We start from the raw sequence: 13,188 nt of genomic DNA on the forward strand, positions 1-13,188 counted from the left end.
ATTGTAACTTCAATTCTTTAACTAATGGCTTGAGATTTAAGTTCAACACAGAACAGAACAGCCCTTATTTGGATGAAGTTTCCCAGTTTGTGCATGTAAATACATTTCAAGAGATTTGATAGAGCCACAGTTCTAAGGAAACCAACTGGCACAGTAAGTCCACTTCACAAACACAAAACAAAACCAAAATTTGGTGGTTTTATAGCTCCTTCCACTATAAATCTCTACAGAAAATCCTCACATTTAACATTATAGGTTTATGCCCTAAGTATTCAGTATTGCCAACAGCACAACTTATGATTCTGCTTAAAGTAATGCTCTAAAGTATATTTTAATGTATCAATAGAATAAGAGGGTAAGTAATTCTTATGGGTTTAGTTCTGACATCTGAACATAATCAAACTCCACAATTTTTATAGACCCACAGGAGCAGAAAGCCTTTCTTGGCCATTTTGACTAAAGCAGAGCCACTGCCCATCATAACCATCAGAAGAAAGAATCTTGTTCCAGAATCATTTCCATTCACCATTCTGCTAACTTCACTGGAAAACAGCAATGATAACATTCTGCTCTACAGAAGTGAGATATTCAAAAGCGTATGGTCATATAGCAACCCAAGTATGTCATCTGTCACACTATAACACTACAAAAGGAAATGTTTACAAGTCTACTTTCTCGTGATTTTTCTTCAGCACGAAGTGCCAGTGTCACGGGAGGTTTGGAGGAAGCCTTAGTAAGGGATGAGTTGTACTATATTTCAGTACCATGAACAAGAATAATCTTCTACCTCTAATTTACACAGTGAGTGCAACTCAACAAATCAGGCACTGGCAGTGTTATTCTACTTGCATAACAGTAAGTCATTAAATAATAGAAATATTTGCAGTGTGCATTTAAAAAGGCACAAGAATGAGGTTGAACTGGCTGAGAACATGCAGTTGTGGATTCTTCTGATCTTGAAACCTTTGAAGGAAAATGTAACAGAAGGCTGAGTCCTCTTCCCTTCTCACTGTAATGACACCAACAACTGAAAATCTGAGAGCACTGGAAGACACTTCACTGAGCATAAGTGTCACCAGTCACACTTCTTCCATGAGCCAAACTGAGTTATTTACATGAGTCATTGTCTGGTCAAAGAAAAATCTGAAAGGTACAGAACACAAATACAGAAGAAGTGGCATTTTCATTTTGAGAAAGTCTCAACTTCTCAACTTTTTTTTTTTTAATCTATCTGTACAACATTTAGAGTAAAATCTATTGTTCATAAAGCAACATTGAATTCAGATACTTCAAAAGCATCAAGTCAATATTTAAGTGCAACAGCAGTTTCTTACACCCAGTGAAGTAGCTCATTTAAAAAACTGAATGCAGAGTATAATGATCTAATTAGGGGAATTTCTCCCCACAGAGAGGCTGTTCTAGTGTAAGTTGGTGGGAAAGCCCAGCTGGCTTGAATACTGTAAGATCAAGACCTGAAAGCTTATGCAAGTGTGTGGTTAAAGAAAAAAAAAGTTCAAATCAGAACACTGGAAGTTTCTGTGCTTCTGATAACCATACACTGAATACCCTGAATGCTGTACCAACTTCAGCTTCTTGGTTCAAAACCTCTCCAGGATTACTCACACTTGGTAACTACAAAACATTCAGAACCGCCAACACCGTTCTGTAGAACTTCAGTTACTGAAAGTACTGCACTTATTTCGTCTCTGTTACAGAAGAAAATAATTGATGCATCACTTATCAGCTCATGTATCAGCTTTTGTACTATCAAAAGCAAAGCAAGACATCAAATGATTCAATCACAGAAGATTTTAGATAAGCACCAGAGTAGCTCATCTCAATTACTCATTTTTTCAAAGGCAGCAACGCAATCTACAGTCCAGCATTTTTATCCATCATTTTCCAGGACACCAATCACCTGCACAAATGCCTTCCAATATATGGGATATGTTACATTTGTTCCCTAAAGAGAAGCATTCCAAGAAACACATTCAGATGGAAGCACACTTGATGCTGTAACTGACACCAGAATATTGTTTCTATCTTAGCCCTTCTGAGTTTTAAATAAAATGTAAGGAACTCAGTCATTAAAATAACCTACAAAAAGTTATTAAATTCTGACTAAGTTTAGCAAAACCATGAGCACTTCAGCTTGTCTTCTTTTGTTGCCTCTCAGAGAACTCTGTACAGACTCTTTCAGGGAAATAATCCACTCCACACACTTAAACATTGACATAACACAATAAAATGTTAGGTAATTGAGTTTAATGTGCTGTTCAACACAACAGTGAATTTCACACAACTTACAGTAATTCTTTACAGTTCACAATATCCTCACAGCAAAATCAAAATGGAATAAAAATTGCCCCGTATTGTTATGCAAGAGCTTGATTTTCTTCTTGCTGCTCACCCTGAAAAGCAACACAGTAATAAGAGTTACAATATGACATTCAAATACCTAAACGTGAAATAAGTTTATATTGTTTCACTATGTCTAGGGAAGTGCACTCCCTTAATACAATCTTCTAACCTGGAAATAAGAGGAAATATCACAATAAGTGCATTTGTGCTTTTCTAAGTGCAATACACATAAAGAGACCAACACCTTATGTTTTATGATATATAAACTGAAGTTTCACTACAGTGAAATACAGACCAGCATTCTGCATTACAATAAATTATTTGTCTGACACTAACCACTCAACTGTCTGTAAGGAAAAGCTGTGTTACAGTCCCTTTGAAGTCACATTAGTGAAACAACCACAGACTGTGGTTTGACAGGGGTGGGGGGTGGTTGTTTTTGTTTTTTTCTTTTTTTTTTCTCTTTCTTTAATTAAAAACAAACTATGAACACTAAAGATCACAAGCAGTACATGCAGAATCTTTTAGGCCAATTAAAAATTGCAACTAGTCAAAACAAGATACTGAAAATTGATTTGTTTGAAGAGAACAGGAAGCTGTCCTACCAAGCAGGTTATATTTATCAGGTTTTTTATTTCCTTGCCTTTTTTCTTTTAAATTTAACTTACACTTTCCTGCTTGCTAAGAAACTCCTCAGCTGTTCATCTTTGTCATGGTAGGTCTGTAGCATCAACAGCTTGCTGGACCTTCCCTGGAGATCCTTTATTTGCTTTCCAAGGGAATGGCACTTTACAACTGGACAGTAATCACATGGGTTTCCAGAAAATACATTACTCAAGACGAAGAGAAGTTCTGCAACAGAGTCTTGCAAAGTCCCACAGCTATGAGGAAAGCTGTGTAGCAAAGATCATTACAAAAGGTACAACCAGGGCCAAATTAGGAGAGACAGGGACAGCTGAAGCCTCCCAGTTCAGCATTTGTTACTGACTGACACCAACTCATCCCACTGCACACTTCAGCCATCCTCTCTGAACTGCTGTGACACTTCTGAGTATCCATTTTGGATTTGTATTCTGTTTCATTTTTACTGAATTGAGAAAAAAAAAAGATACAGTCCATAATCAAATCCCAAGAAAGTTCATAGAATCACAGAATGGTTTGAGTTGGAAGAGACCTTAAAGATCATCTTGTTCCAACCCTCTGGCATGGGCATTTCTATCATGAGAATTTGTCTTTTAACACAGTAAAGGAATTTTTAAATCCATATCACTCAACTACTACAATAGTAAAAGAATCTCAAATTCCCCAAAGCTTCCTCAAAAAATCCTGTTCAACTACTTTGGCTCATTACTTTTCAATGTTAGAGCAAATGACATATATTTTAAAAAATATTGTTTATTATCTGCTTTGACAGCTTTGTAATTGTTACATGTACACCAGAAAAACAATTTTAAATATGCTTGGTTAAATTCCAAATATTAAAGTTATAAGCTAATAACACAAGAAGCACTGGAGAAGGACTGATTGTCTTCAGAAACCTTACTGGACATGGGTTGGTAACCCTTCCATTTGGCTTTGCCCTGCTAATGCCCCTTTAAATCAGAATTTCTGTACATTCTTTCCTTCCTGTTATATCAGCCTGCCAACTCCTCACAATAGTCACAACTCAAAAAACCATTGCATTTCACCTGGCAAGAATCTACTTGACTCCCCCACTGCTTCTTCATCAACTTAATTCTCTAAAACTGCTGAAAGCCAATGTCATCAGGCTCCAAAACCAAGCCAGAAACCAATCATTAAGCCACCAACGAAGCTGAATTTAAGTGCTGTTCCTCCACTGTCTTTGATGTGTGCAGTCCCTTAATAGCTAGTGTTTAGTCAACCTAAAATTAGACTCAAGAGTAAAAAGCCTAGAATACAACAGCTGCTTTATGATTATTAATTCAAATACAAACAAAACAACAACAGGAAAACATGACAGGCAAGAGCCTGGAAAGCAGGAAATACCCGCCTGCATCACCTCCCTTCAATAGGAAGCGCAGTACCACACCTCTGAAAACAAGAAAGAACTACACATTAACATAAACACCGTTCCTTTCTGAAGAAAACTAATTTTTTTCTATTTGCCCAGCTTTCTAAAAACACTGAGTTAGCAACTGAGTTTGGTCTTACTTTATAATGGAAGTTCAGCTACCAACAGGACTTTGGGACATCCCACAGCCACTAAGAACCTCAGTGACATCTGCACTCCACCTCACTGCTCTCCTGGGAGCCAAAGACAAACCCAACAGTGTCACCACTGATGTGGGGTTCAGACACTGAAACACAAACCATTTTCCTCATAGTGAGGCTATACAACTGCTCCTGATAAGAAATATTCCCTGGAATAACACAGTATGCCTTAGGATGCCTGCCTCATTAAACTCCTCTTATTTTTGACTCTCCTCATTCTTAGGCAGCTGTTGCTCCTTAGCCTTGTACAATTACCACTGTACACATGCCTGATCATTTGCCCAGCATTTTATGTATTTGATGGGATTTAGAACCTTCATTGATATCATGAGACTGTTCCAAAGCCTCACTGCCTTACCTTTTAGGGCAACGAAGTTGTTTTCATACCAAACAATTTTTCACAATATTTCTCTCATCTCAGAAGGCTGAAGTAAGCAATCAATTAAACACAAACCCTCTGTCGCACCTGCATCAAATCAGTCCCAAGGATTCAGTCAGTGCTGCACTCCAAACTAAAATTATAGTGCCAGAGAAAGATACTATTTTGAAGAATGTACCTGAATTTTTCAGCTTCATCAGCACTGGTATTTATTTACTCCTGACCTAGCTTCCAAGGATTCTTCTCTGCCATAGAATCGCCTTCCGAACCCCAACTCATTCACCTACTAGAATCAAAAGTAAGAACAAAAGATATTCAGCATCTTCAATTTAACTAAAATTAGCTGTACATTTTCCTTTTTATATACAACTTTTATCTTATTATTTTTAAACGTCAGCTACAGTCCTTCAAGTGGTACCAAGAAAAATATTTTATCCACCCTTTCCAAGTAAGGAGAGGACAGTACTAACGTTCCATCTGCTGCTATTAAAGGAGTGCTGGCTGACAATGCTCTTTCTTCCCTTCCAGTGATCCTTCTCGCACCCTCAGAGAGGGGACAGAGCAGAGCTTTTGACAACAGGTTGTAACTGTCATACCTAGAAAGAAAAGACACAACTGGTATCAACACTCAGAATTATTTACTTGCTATTAGCAAACAGGAATATCGTGACAATCTACTCACATGTCCAATAAAAACCCCGCAACTTCTGAGTAATTTCTGAAATCCAACTTCTCCTTGAGCGTCAGCTACCGGTCAATGTGATCTCCCACATAAATCCTTGTTTTCCCCCTTCTTCTATCAAGGCTTCGCTTTCTCTTTTTCTTTTCCAGAAAAGACAACACTGAGGGCCTTCCAAACCTCTTTGCTGGCAAGGACATGGTGAGCCTGAAAATAAAGCAGAGGCTTTATTGAAAGGCAGCTCAGAACAACAGCTGGTAACTCAGCGTCCCGAGCCAGCACAGCGAGGACTGATGGCCGAACACCTTCAGCTCCTCGCAAGTCCAGCACCCGCTGCAGCCGCGCACCGATGGCTCCCGACCCGCGCCCACCCGCTCGGTTCTTCCTCCCTCGATGTCCCTTCGCGGCAACAACGGCGGAGAACCGGGCCGCTGCCAGGCGGAACACGGCAAAAGACTGCGGGACAGTCCCTCACACCGCTCCTGACGGGAGTGCACGGCCATTCCCGCCCCACGCCGCTCCTGAGGGGAGGTGATGGGCCATTCGCGAGAAGGGAGAGGAGGAACCATTCCCACCTCACACCGCTCCTGAGGGGAGGGCAGAGGACATTCCCGCCTCACGCCGCTCCTGCGGGGAGGAGCCATTCCCGCCTCACAACGCCCCTGAGGGGAGGAGCCATTCCCGCCTTACACCGCTCCTAATGGGAGGGTCCATTATCGCCCCACACCGCTCCTACCGGGAGGGACCATTCCTGCCTCACACCGCTCCTAGGGCAGACACACACAGACAGACATACGCACAGACACAGACATTCCCGCCTCATGCACCCCTGAGGGAACACCAGCCCCTCTCCCTGCTCCGCAGGGCGGACAAGCGCACTTCACAGCGCCCCTGCGGGGTACACCCTTTCCCCGCTGCCATTCCCTTTGCCCCCACGCCAGTGTCCCGTTGCCCCCGGCGGGGTGGTCGGTCTGTCAGTCGGGGTCGGTCTGTCGGTGCCTCACCGGCCGCGGCAGCGCCCGGGATAAACAAGGAACATGTGACCGGGGGCGCGCGCTGATGGCGCCACGGTGACGTGAGGGGCCCGCCCCGGTTTTAAGGAAAAGGCTAAAAAAAAGGATTTTAAGTGTTAAACCAAGGCAATGGCTCGAAACCTGTCCTGAGGGAGCAGCCGGTGGCCCTCCGGTAAAAACTGTTCTCAGCCCTTCACTGAAGCCCTGAGGAATAAATAACCCAGTATGTTTTGTGGGGTTTTTTTTTAATATTTTTTAATAACAAACTTCAATTACGTATGCAGAATAAAAAAATCTACTCTTTTCCCAAGCAGCAATTCGCAGGATGAATATCCAAAATACTGTGTGGTTATCTTACCTTCTGAAAGGCCAGATTCAAAGACAAAACTAGAATTTTGCTCTGAAGAACAAAAGATGTTTGAAATGCGACCTACCTGTGAAAATGCAAAATCAGTGACACCAAGAGAAAGAAAATGCAGTGAGAATTTGCAATCCCTGTTGTCACAGTGTGTTCCAAGAGTGACATATACAAAACCTGCATTCCACCAGGTCCTTGGCACCTCTGCACATTCCTGCTAACACAGCCTGTTTTTAAAAATACATATCTAAAAACTCAGACCAAGTTAGCCAGCAATATTTGGATAATTTTATCTTAACAAGAGACGGACAATATACCTGCCACTTTTAAGGAACATGAAGCCAAGACCTGCACTCTGAATACACTTTGAGCGGCCTAATCCAAGTAATACCAAAGTAGAATTCCTCACGTTTATTGTTCACTGCTGAGGTTGGATGATTCATCACCTTTAAATTCTTTCACATGAGCTTCCTAACTTCCTTCTTTTATCTGTTATCATCATATCTGAAGAAAATTAATAGTTTTTGTCTGAAAAAGAAACTGAATTATGCTGTGTGCTACCTCACATGCAATAAAACAGGCAAAAAACATGAAGTAAAAAAAAAACCAAACCAGTCAATCAAACCAAGAAGCTGAAGCTTTTTTACTACAGAAAAATGGCATCTCTAACAATATACTTATTTCAGGTTTCCTATTTTACTTTCTCCCCCTCACCATCTGCCTCTGTTCTGCTTTTTTCTTTCAAAAAGCACCCACCTCATTTAGCTTCACTCATCCCATCACAGGATTCAGGCTGAATTAAAACAAAATCCCCAGTGCCAAAGCCAAAAAAGCACTACCTCTTCATAAAAGACTTATTCCATAAAAGAGTTATTCCAAAAATAACTCCTATTTTCTTACAGTAGCTGTAGATCTTTAAGAGAAGCAGTCCATCTCAATTCAGTGCTTTGCCACACACCCTCTAGGCAAAGGAACTCGAGCTTTTTGGCCCGTGGTAGCTCTGGGTGGTACCCGTGCCTTCAGTGATGCTCTTTTTGCCAAATTTTCACCCTGGAATCTGTGTCTGGAGGTGAGTCCCTACAGAGCAAACGCTCTCATTTGTGAGTCAATTCTCTGCAGCAACTATAGTGAATTTGTTACTGAAGGGAAAACTTCTGGGCCCAGCTGGGGTCAGCCCTGAGCCTCTGGGTCTCTTGGGGAGAACGTGTTCTGTGCCGTACAGAGAGGAGCTGAGCCAGGTCAGACACCCTCCCAAGGCACTGGCACCTCAGTGCCCGTCCTTGTGCCTTTAGGGCCAGCGGGACCTTGGCCCAGGAGCAGTAGGACGGAGTAAGGGACCCACTGTTATCCTGGCTGTGTCTCTGGGGGTCCTGGGAGCTGTTGGGAACCCACTGTTATCCTGGCTGTGTCTCTGGGGGTCCTGGGAGCTGTTGGGAACCCACTGTTATCCTGGCTGTGTCTCTGGGGGTCCTGGGAGCTGTTGGGAACCCACTGTTATCCTGGCTGTGTCTCTGGGGGTCCTGGGAGCTGCTGGGGTGCCAGAGGGGGCTCACAGAATCACAGAATCAGTTGCAAAACCTCTGAGATCATCGTGTCCAACCTGTGACCCAAGCAACACCTTGTCAACCAGACCACAGCATCGAGTGCAATGTCCAGCTGTTTCTTGAACACCTCCAGGGATGGCGACTCCACCCTGGGCAGCCCATTCTGATGTTTAATTTCCCTTTTCATTAAGAAAATCTTCCGGATGTGCAACCTAAACCTTCCCTGGTGCCACTCCAGATTGCGTCCTCTCCCCTGACTCTCCTGTGTCATAGAGAGTGTGGTTATCCCGAAGCTTCGCCTTCCAGGCTTGGGGGGCTGGAGGAGAGGGAGGAAAAAATATGGAACGCTTCACGAATTTGCGTGTCATCCTTGCGCAGGGGCCATGCTAATCTTCTCTGTATCGTTCCAATTTTAGTATATGTGCTGCCGAAGCGAGCACGAATTTGAGCCCCTACCCGCTGGTATTTATACCCTCAGGATTCGTGATCCTCAAGGTCAGGGTGACTCTGTTGGGACAAACGATGGTGCCGGTGGGAGCAGCAGCAGCCGTGCACAGCACCCCGACTATACGGAGGGTCTGGCGGGCAGGAGACGGCGGGGAGGGGGGAACAGACCCCAAATTCCGGCCCAACCGGGGTTATGCAAATAGCGCTGCTGTATGCAAATACGCGCAAAGCACTCTGGGGCGGGGCGGTACCGGGGCTCCTCGCGGGGCCGTTCTGTGTCAACAACCCCCGGCGGGTTTCGAAGTCAAGTTCGGCTGTGCGCAGCTGGGAATGTGACACTTTCTGCGGTGCCACATCGGTGGTTTGGACCTAAATTAGTTAATATTGCTGTCCTGTGGCGATAGCGGGTGGCTGAAGCCATTCTCGTTGCGCAGAATCAGAATCGTTCGGGTTGGAAGGTCCGTGTGGAGATCAAAGCCCCCGCCGACCAAGGCAGGGTCACCCCGAGCAGGTGACAGCGGAACGCGTCCAGGTGGGTTTGAATGTCTGCAGAGAGGGAGACTCCACCGCTCCTTGGGCAGCCGTTCCGCTGCTCTGCCACCGTCAGCGTGAGGAGCTTCTTCCTCCTGCTGAGGCGAAACTTTTCGAGTTTAAGTTATGACCATTACTCCTGCTATATTTGGAGTGTATCTCCGGAGCGGGCAGCTGCAGCGGGACCGCGTGGCCGCCGGGGCGGGCGGGGTACATGTACATACATGAACGAGGCTTGTGTGGCGTTACTCGTTCTAAGCTGGGGCAGGAGAAGAGCTTGGTGTGAGCAGCAGAGTGGCGCAGCGGAAGCGTGCTGGGCCCATAACCCAGAGGTCGATGGATCGAAACCATCCTCTGCTAGCGTGAATGTTTTCGTTTTTCTCACGGCACGCCGCCCGTCCTCTCCTCTTTGCTGGTTAGTTTTGGGTGTGGGGGATAGGGCTGTGGCTGGTGCGAGATGTTTTTGCTGAAATCTTGGCGACATGCAGTATAGCTGATGCGAGTAAGGAACGGGCAGGGCGCTGGGATGCCCACAGCTGTTTTTTAGCGCCATTTGAAGGTCTAGTGGTGTCACAGGATGGTTTGGGTTGGAAGGGACCCTTAAAGGCCATTTAGTCCCACCCCCTGCCATGATTAGGGATACACAAGCTGCTCAGAGCCCCGTCCAAGCTGGCTTTGAATGTTTCCAAGGTTGGGGCATCTGCCACCTCTCTGGGCACCCTGTGCCACTGCCTCAGCACCCTTGTGGTGCAAAGTTTCTTCTTTTATCTTTCATAAGAAAGCTCCCTTATAATCTAAATGGTCACAAGGCCCCCTGGGAGCCTTCTCTGCTCCAGGCTGAGCAGCCCCAGCTCTGTCAGCCTTTCCTTATAGAAGAAGTGCTCCTCTGAGCATCTTCATGCCTTCATCTGGACCTGCTCCAGGAGATCCTTGTCTTTAATCAGGCGTCAAAAGCTCCTTGCACATATTTGTAGTTTTTCCCTGTCTTGCCTGATTAAATGAAACATTGTGGCAATGCCAACCATAGGAAACAGACTCTCAGCATAAAATGCGGGAAAACAAAATAAAAACACAAATGGGAAAACATAAAAATCAATGCACGTGGTATTGAAAGTCTGTATTTGGCCTCTGAGTAAATGATCTGAGGAAAAAGGCTCTGTGAGCTTAATGGCACAGTGCTGCTCAGTGGGTGTTGTTTTCAGGGCTGTAGAATGGGATAAAATAAACAGTGGAATTCTTACATGGGATGAGTACGTGTGGGATACATGGAAGGAAAACAAGGCAGGAATCTCATTCATAGATCCATGGGAATTATGGAATTGGCTTTCCCTGAGTCTGGCTCAGTAGGCGCGGCTCAGGGGGTCACATTGTGTGGTTCCATGGTGTAATGGTTAGCACTCTGGACTCTGAATCCAGCGATCCGAGTTCAAATCTCGGTGGAACCTGAAAGTTTTTGCCACAAACACAATTATTTCCTGCTCAGAACCATGGAAAGTGGCTTTAAGGCGTTTTGCACGGACTCTTAGAATGCCGTAAACGTCCCATGGCTGGTGGAATACATATCTAAAGTAGAACAGTAACCAACCACAGAGTTTTCCTGTTCCCCCCAATCTATTATTTATCGCAGCCAGTTTACTACTTTCTGACTTATCTGAAATTATCTGAAGAATCTCAGACATGTCACAGCATATTGTTCATTTTCTTTCTGTGCTTTGAATTGCCTGTGTGGAAACACATTTCTAAATTCTGCATCAGCACAGCTGGTGGCAGCTGCTGAGCTCTGCAGGGATGTCTCTGAGCTCAGGGAGCTCTTTTGGGGTCTCTCTGACAGCAGATGTTCCCCAGTGTTCATATTGGCTTTCTGCCCTCATTTCACCAGGGGTGACCTTATTGTGGTGCCCAAAGGGGCTCCAGGAGAGCTGGAGAGGGACTTGGGACAAGGGATGGAGTGACAGGACAAGGGGGATGGCTTCACTCTGCCACAGGGAGGATTCGAAGGGAATTGGGAAGGAATTGTTCCCTGTGAGGGTGGCACAGCCCTGGCACAGGGTGCCCAGAGAAGCTCGATGCTCTGGCAGCATTCAAGGCCAGGTTGGACAGGGCTTGGAGCAAGGTGGGATGGTGGAAGGTGTCCCTGCCCATGGCAGGGCTGGGACTGGATGATTTTAAGGTCTCTTCCAACCCAAACCATTCCACGATTCTGTAAAGACAACAAACGCCGCAGAAACTCGGAACAAACAGAATATTTAGGTCGTGTTAGATTCTCATCGGCCATCCCAGGTACAAGGGCAGGGCAAACAGAAGAAACCCGTTTCCCAGCAGATTTGTTGACTATGGATTAATTCTGGGGGCTGGCGGACAGAGAAGGCACCGCCCGGTTCTATGGTGTAATGGTCAGCACTCTGGACTTTGAATCCAGCGATCCGAGTTCAAATCTCGGTAGAACCTGCCCCAGGTCTCTCCTTTTCTGCTTCTTAGCCCAGCAGGGACAGAGCGCACACGCTGAAGCTCCAGCCCAGCCCGCGGGGTGTCCTCGCCCTCAGCGGTCACATTCTTCCCAGTTCTCTTCAATGCAACGAAATTGACAAAAGACTTCATGTAATTCTTGCTACTTTTAAATTAGGTGTTTCGTTGTATTTTTACTGCTGTTCTACATTAAGTACTTTTGGGGGGAGGCATTTACACTGTGGAGAATTTCATCAGGCAGATGTGCAGAATTTGGATGTTATTTTCAAGTTATATTCCAACTACTCATTGGAAAATACGGGCAGAAACGCAGTGGTTTGGGATAAATTGCACAATTTAAATGGATATTCCCTCTGCTTCACTGACACAAACCCTCAGTAGTTATCTTTCCTTTCCAGAGCAGCTAAGGACATCTTACACCTTGGCTTCCCTCCTCCAAACCTGTCCTACAAGTCACTTGTTTGCACAGCAACAGGAGCAAGGCTGCTCTGTTCAACAGCTCCTCCTCCTCCTCTGGCCAGGTAACCCTTGAAAAAAATCACAGAACACCTTCAAATCGAGTTCTTATTGGAAATAAAAATCCAGGTCCCAACTGCTCAAGAGATCATATGGAAATGTTTGCTCAATTAATTAAATTTTCACACAACCTAGTGATGAAAAAAATCCATTGTCTGTGTCAGGGCTGATTTTCATCCTTTTCTCAACTGTTGGATCAGGTCACACTCAAAGATCTTTTCCTGTGCAGCAGTGTTTTCAATGTCTGTCCAGTACCCTCAGCACAGCCAGCCACTCTCACAGGCTGGCTTCACACCCCAGCACAAGAGCTGTGAAGCCACAGGGCTTGTGTGCCCTGCAAGGAATCAATACATTAACAATTTTAGAGAGCTAATCACCATTCATCTGGCAACCTCCTCCTTCCATTTAGCAGAGTTTGAGGTGCAGCTGTAATCCAAAAGTCCCATAAAGTGCTGATACAAAACTGGTGCAACAGATGGGCCCACGTAAACCCCCTGGATGAAACCAGGTGTACTTAAAGAGTTAAATTCTTACATGGAATGACACAGAACCAGTGCAGAATTGAGTACTGAGATTTATTCACAATTCGTGGTCATTCTGCACTGGAAAACAAAGCACCAAAATTTGGGTAACTGAACATCATCCAGGTATAACCCAGCTGA

The 13,188-nt window shown here is 44.7% G+C and overlaps 1 long non-coding RNA gene and 4 other non-coding genes across 8 annotated transcripts; 3 read left to right on the forward strand and 2 right to left on the reverse strand.

The window, feature by feature from the left end:
• Positions 1 to 2,258: 2,258 nt before the first annotated feature.
• Positions 2,259 to 6,637, reverse strand: LOC115911428. Of its 4 annotated transcripts, none has more exons than XR_004061263.1 (5): positions 6,023 to 6,637; positions 5,655 to 5,858; positions 5,443 to 5,568; positions 5,151 to 5,258; positions 2,259 to 2,411 (listed from the first exon to the last, which is right to left on the reverse strand). It is a non-coding gene; the product is annotated as an uncharacterized LOC115911428 (long non-coding RNA). The 4 variants fall into 4 exon arrangements; XR_004061264.1 differs by lacking the exon at positions 2,259 to 2,411 and adding an exon at positions 3,455 to 5,059; XR_004061262.1 differs by lacking the exon at positions 2,259 to 2,411 and having other exon boundaries at positions 3,455 to 5,258; positions 6,227 to 6,637.
• A 2,262-nt stretch (positions 6,638 to 8,899) lies between these two features.
• LOC115911429 lies at positions 8,900 to 9,006 on the reverse strand. The gene has a single exon (XR_004061265.1). It is a non-coding gene; the product is annotated as a U6 spliceosomal RNA (small nuclear RNA).
• An 826-nt stretch (positions 9,007 to 9,832) lies between these two features.
• On the forward strand, positions 9,833 to 9,904 carry TRNAM-CAU. The gene has a single exon. It is a non-coding gene; the product is annotated as a tRNA-Met (tRNA).
• A 1,013-nt stretch (positions 9,905 to 10,917) lies between these two features.
• On the forward strand, positions 10,918 to 10,989 carry TRNAQ-CUG. Its single transcript has one exon. It is a non-coding gene; the product is annotated as a tRNA-Gln (tRNA).
• Positions 10,990 to 11,920: 931 nt separating this feature from the next.
• TRNAQ-UUG lies at positions 11,921 to 11,992 on the forward strand. The gene has a single exon. It is a non-coding gene; the product is annotated as a tRNA-Gln (tRNA).
• The last annotated feature ends 1,196 nt before the right edge of the window (positions 11,993 to 13,188 follow it).

This window comes from Camarhynchus parvulus, chromosome 18 (genome assembly GCF_901933205.1).
Source record: "Camarhynchus parvulus chromosome 18, STF_HiC, whole genome shotgun sequence".
In the NCBI taxonomy this organism is placed as follows: Eukaryota; Metazoa; Chordata; class Aves; order Passeriformes; family Thraupidae; genus Camarhynchus; species Camarhynchus parvulus.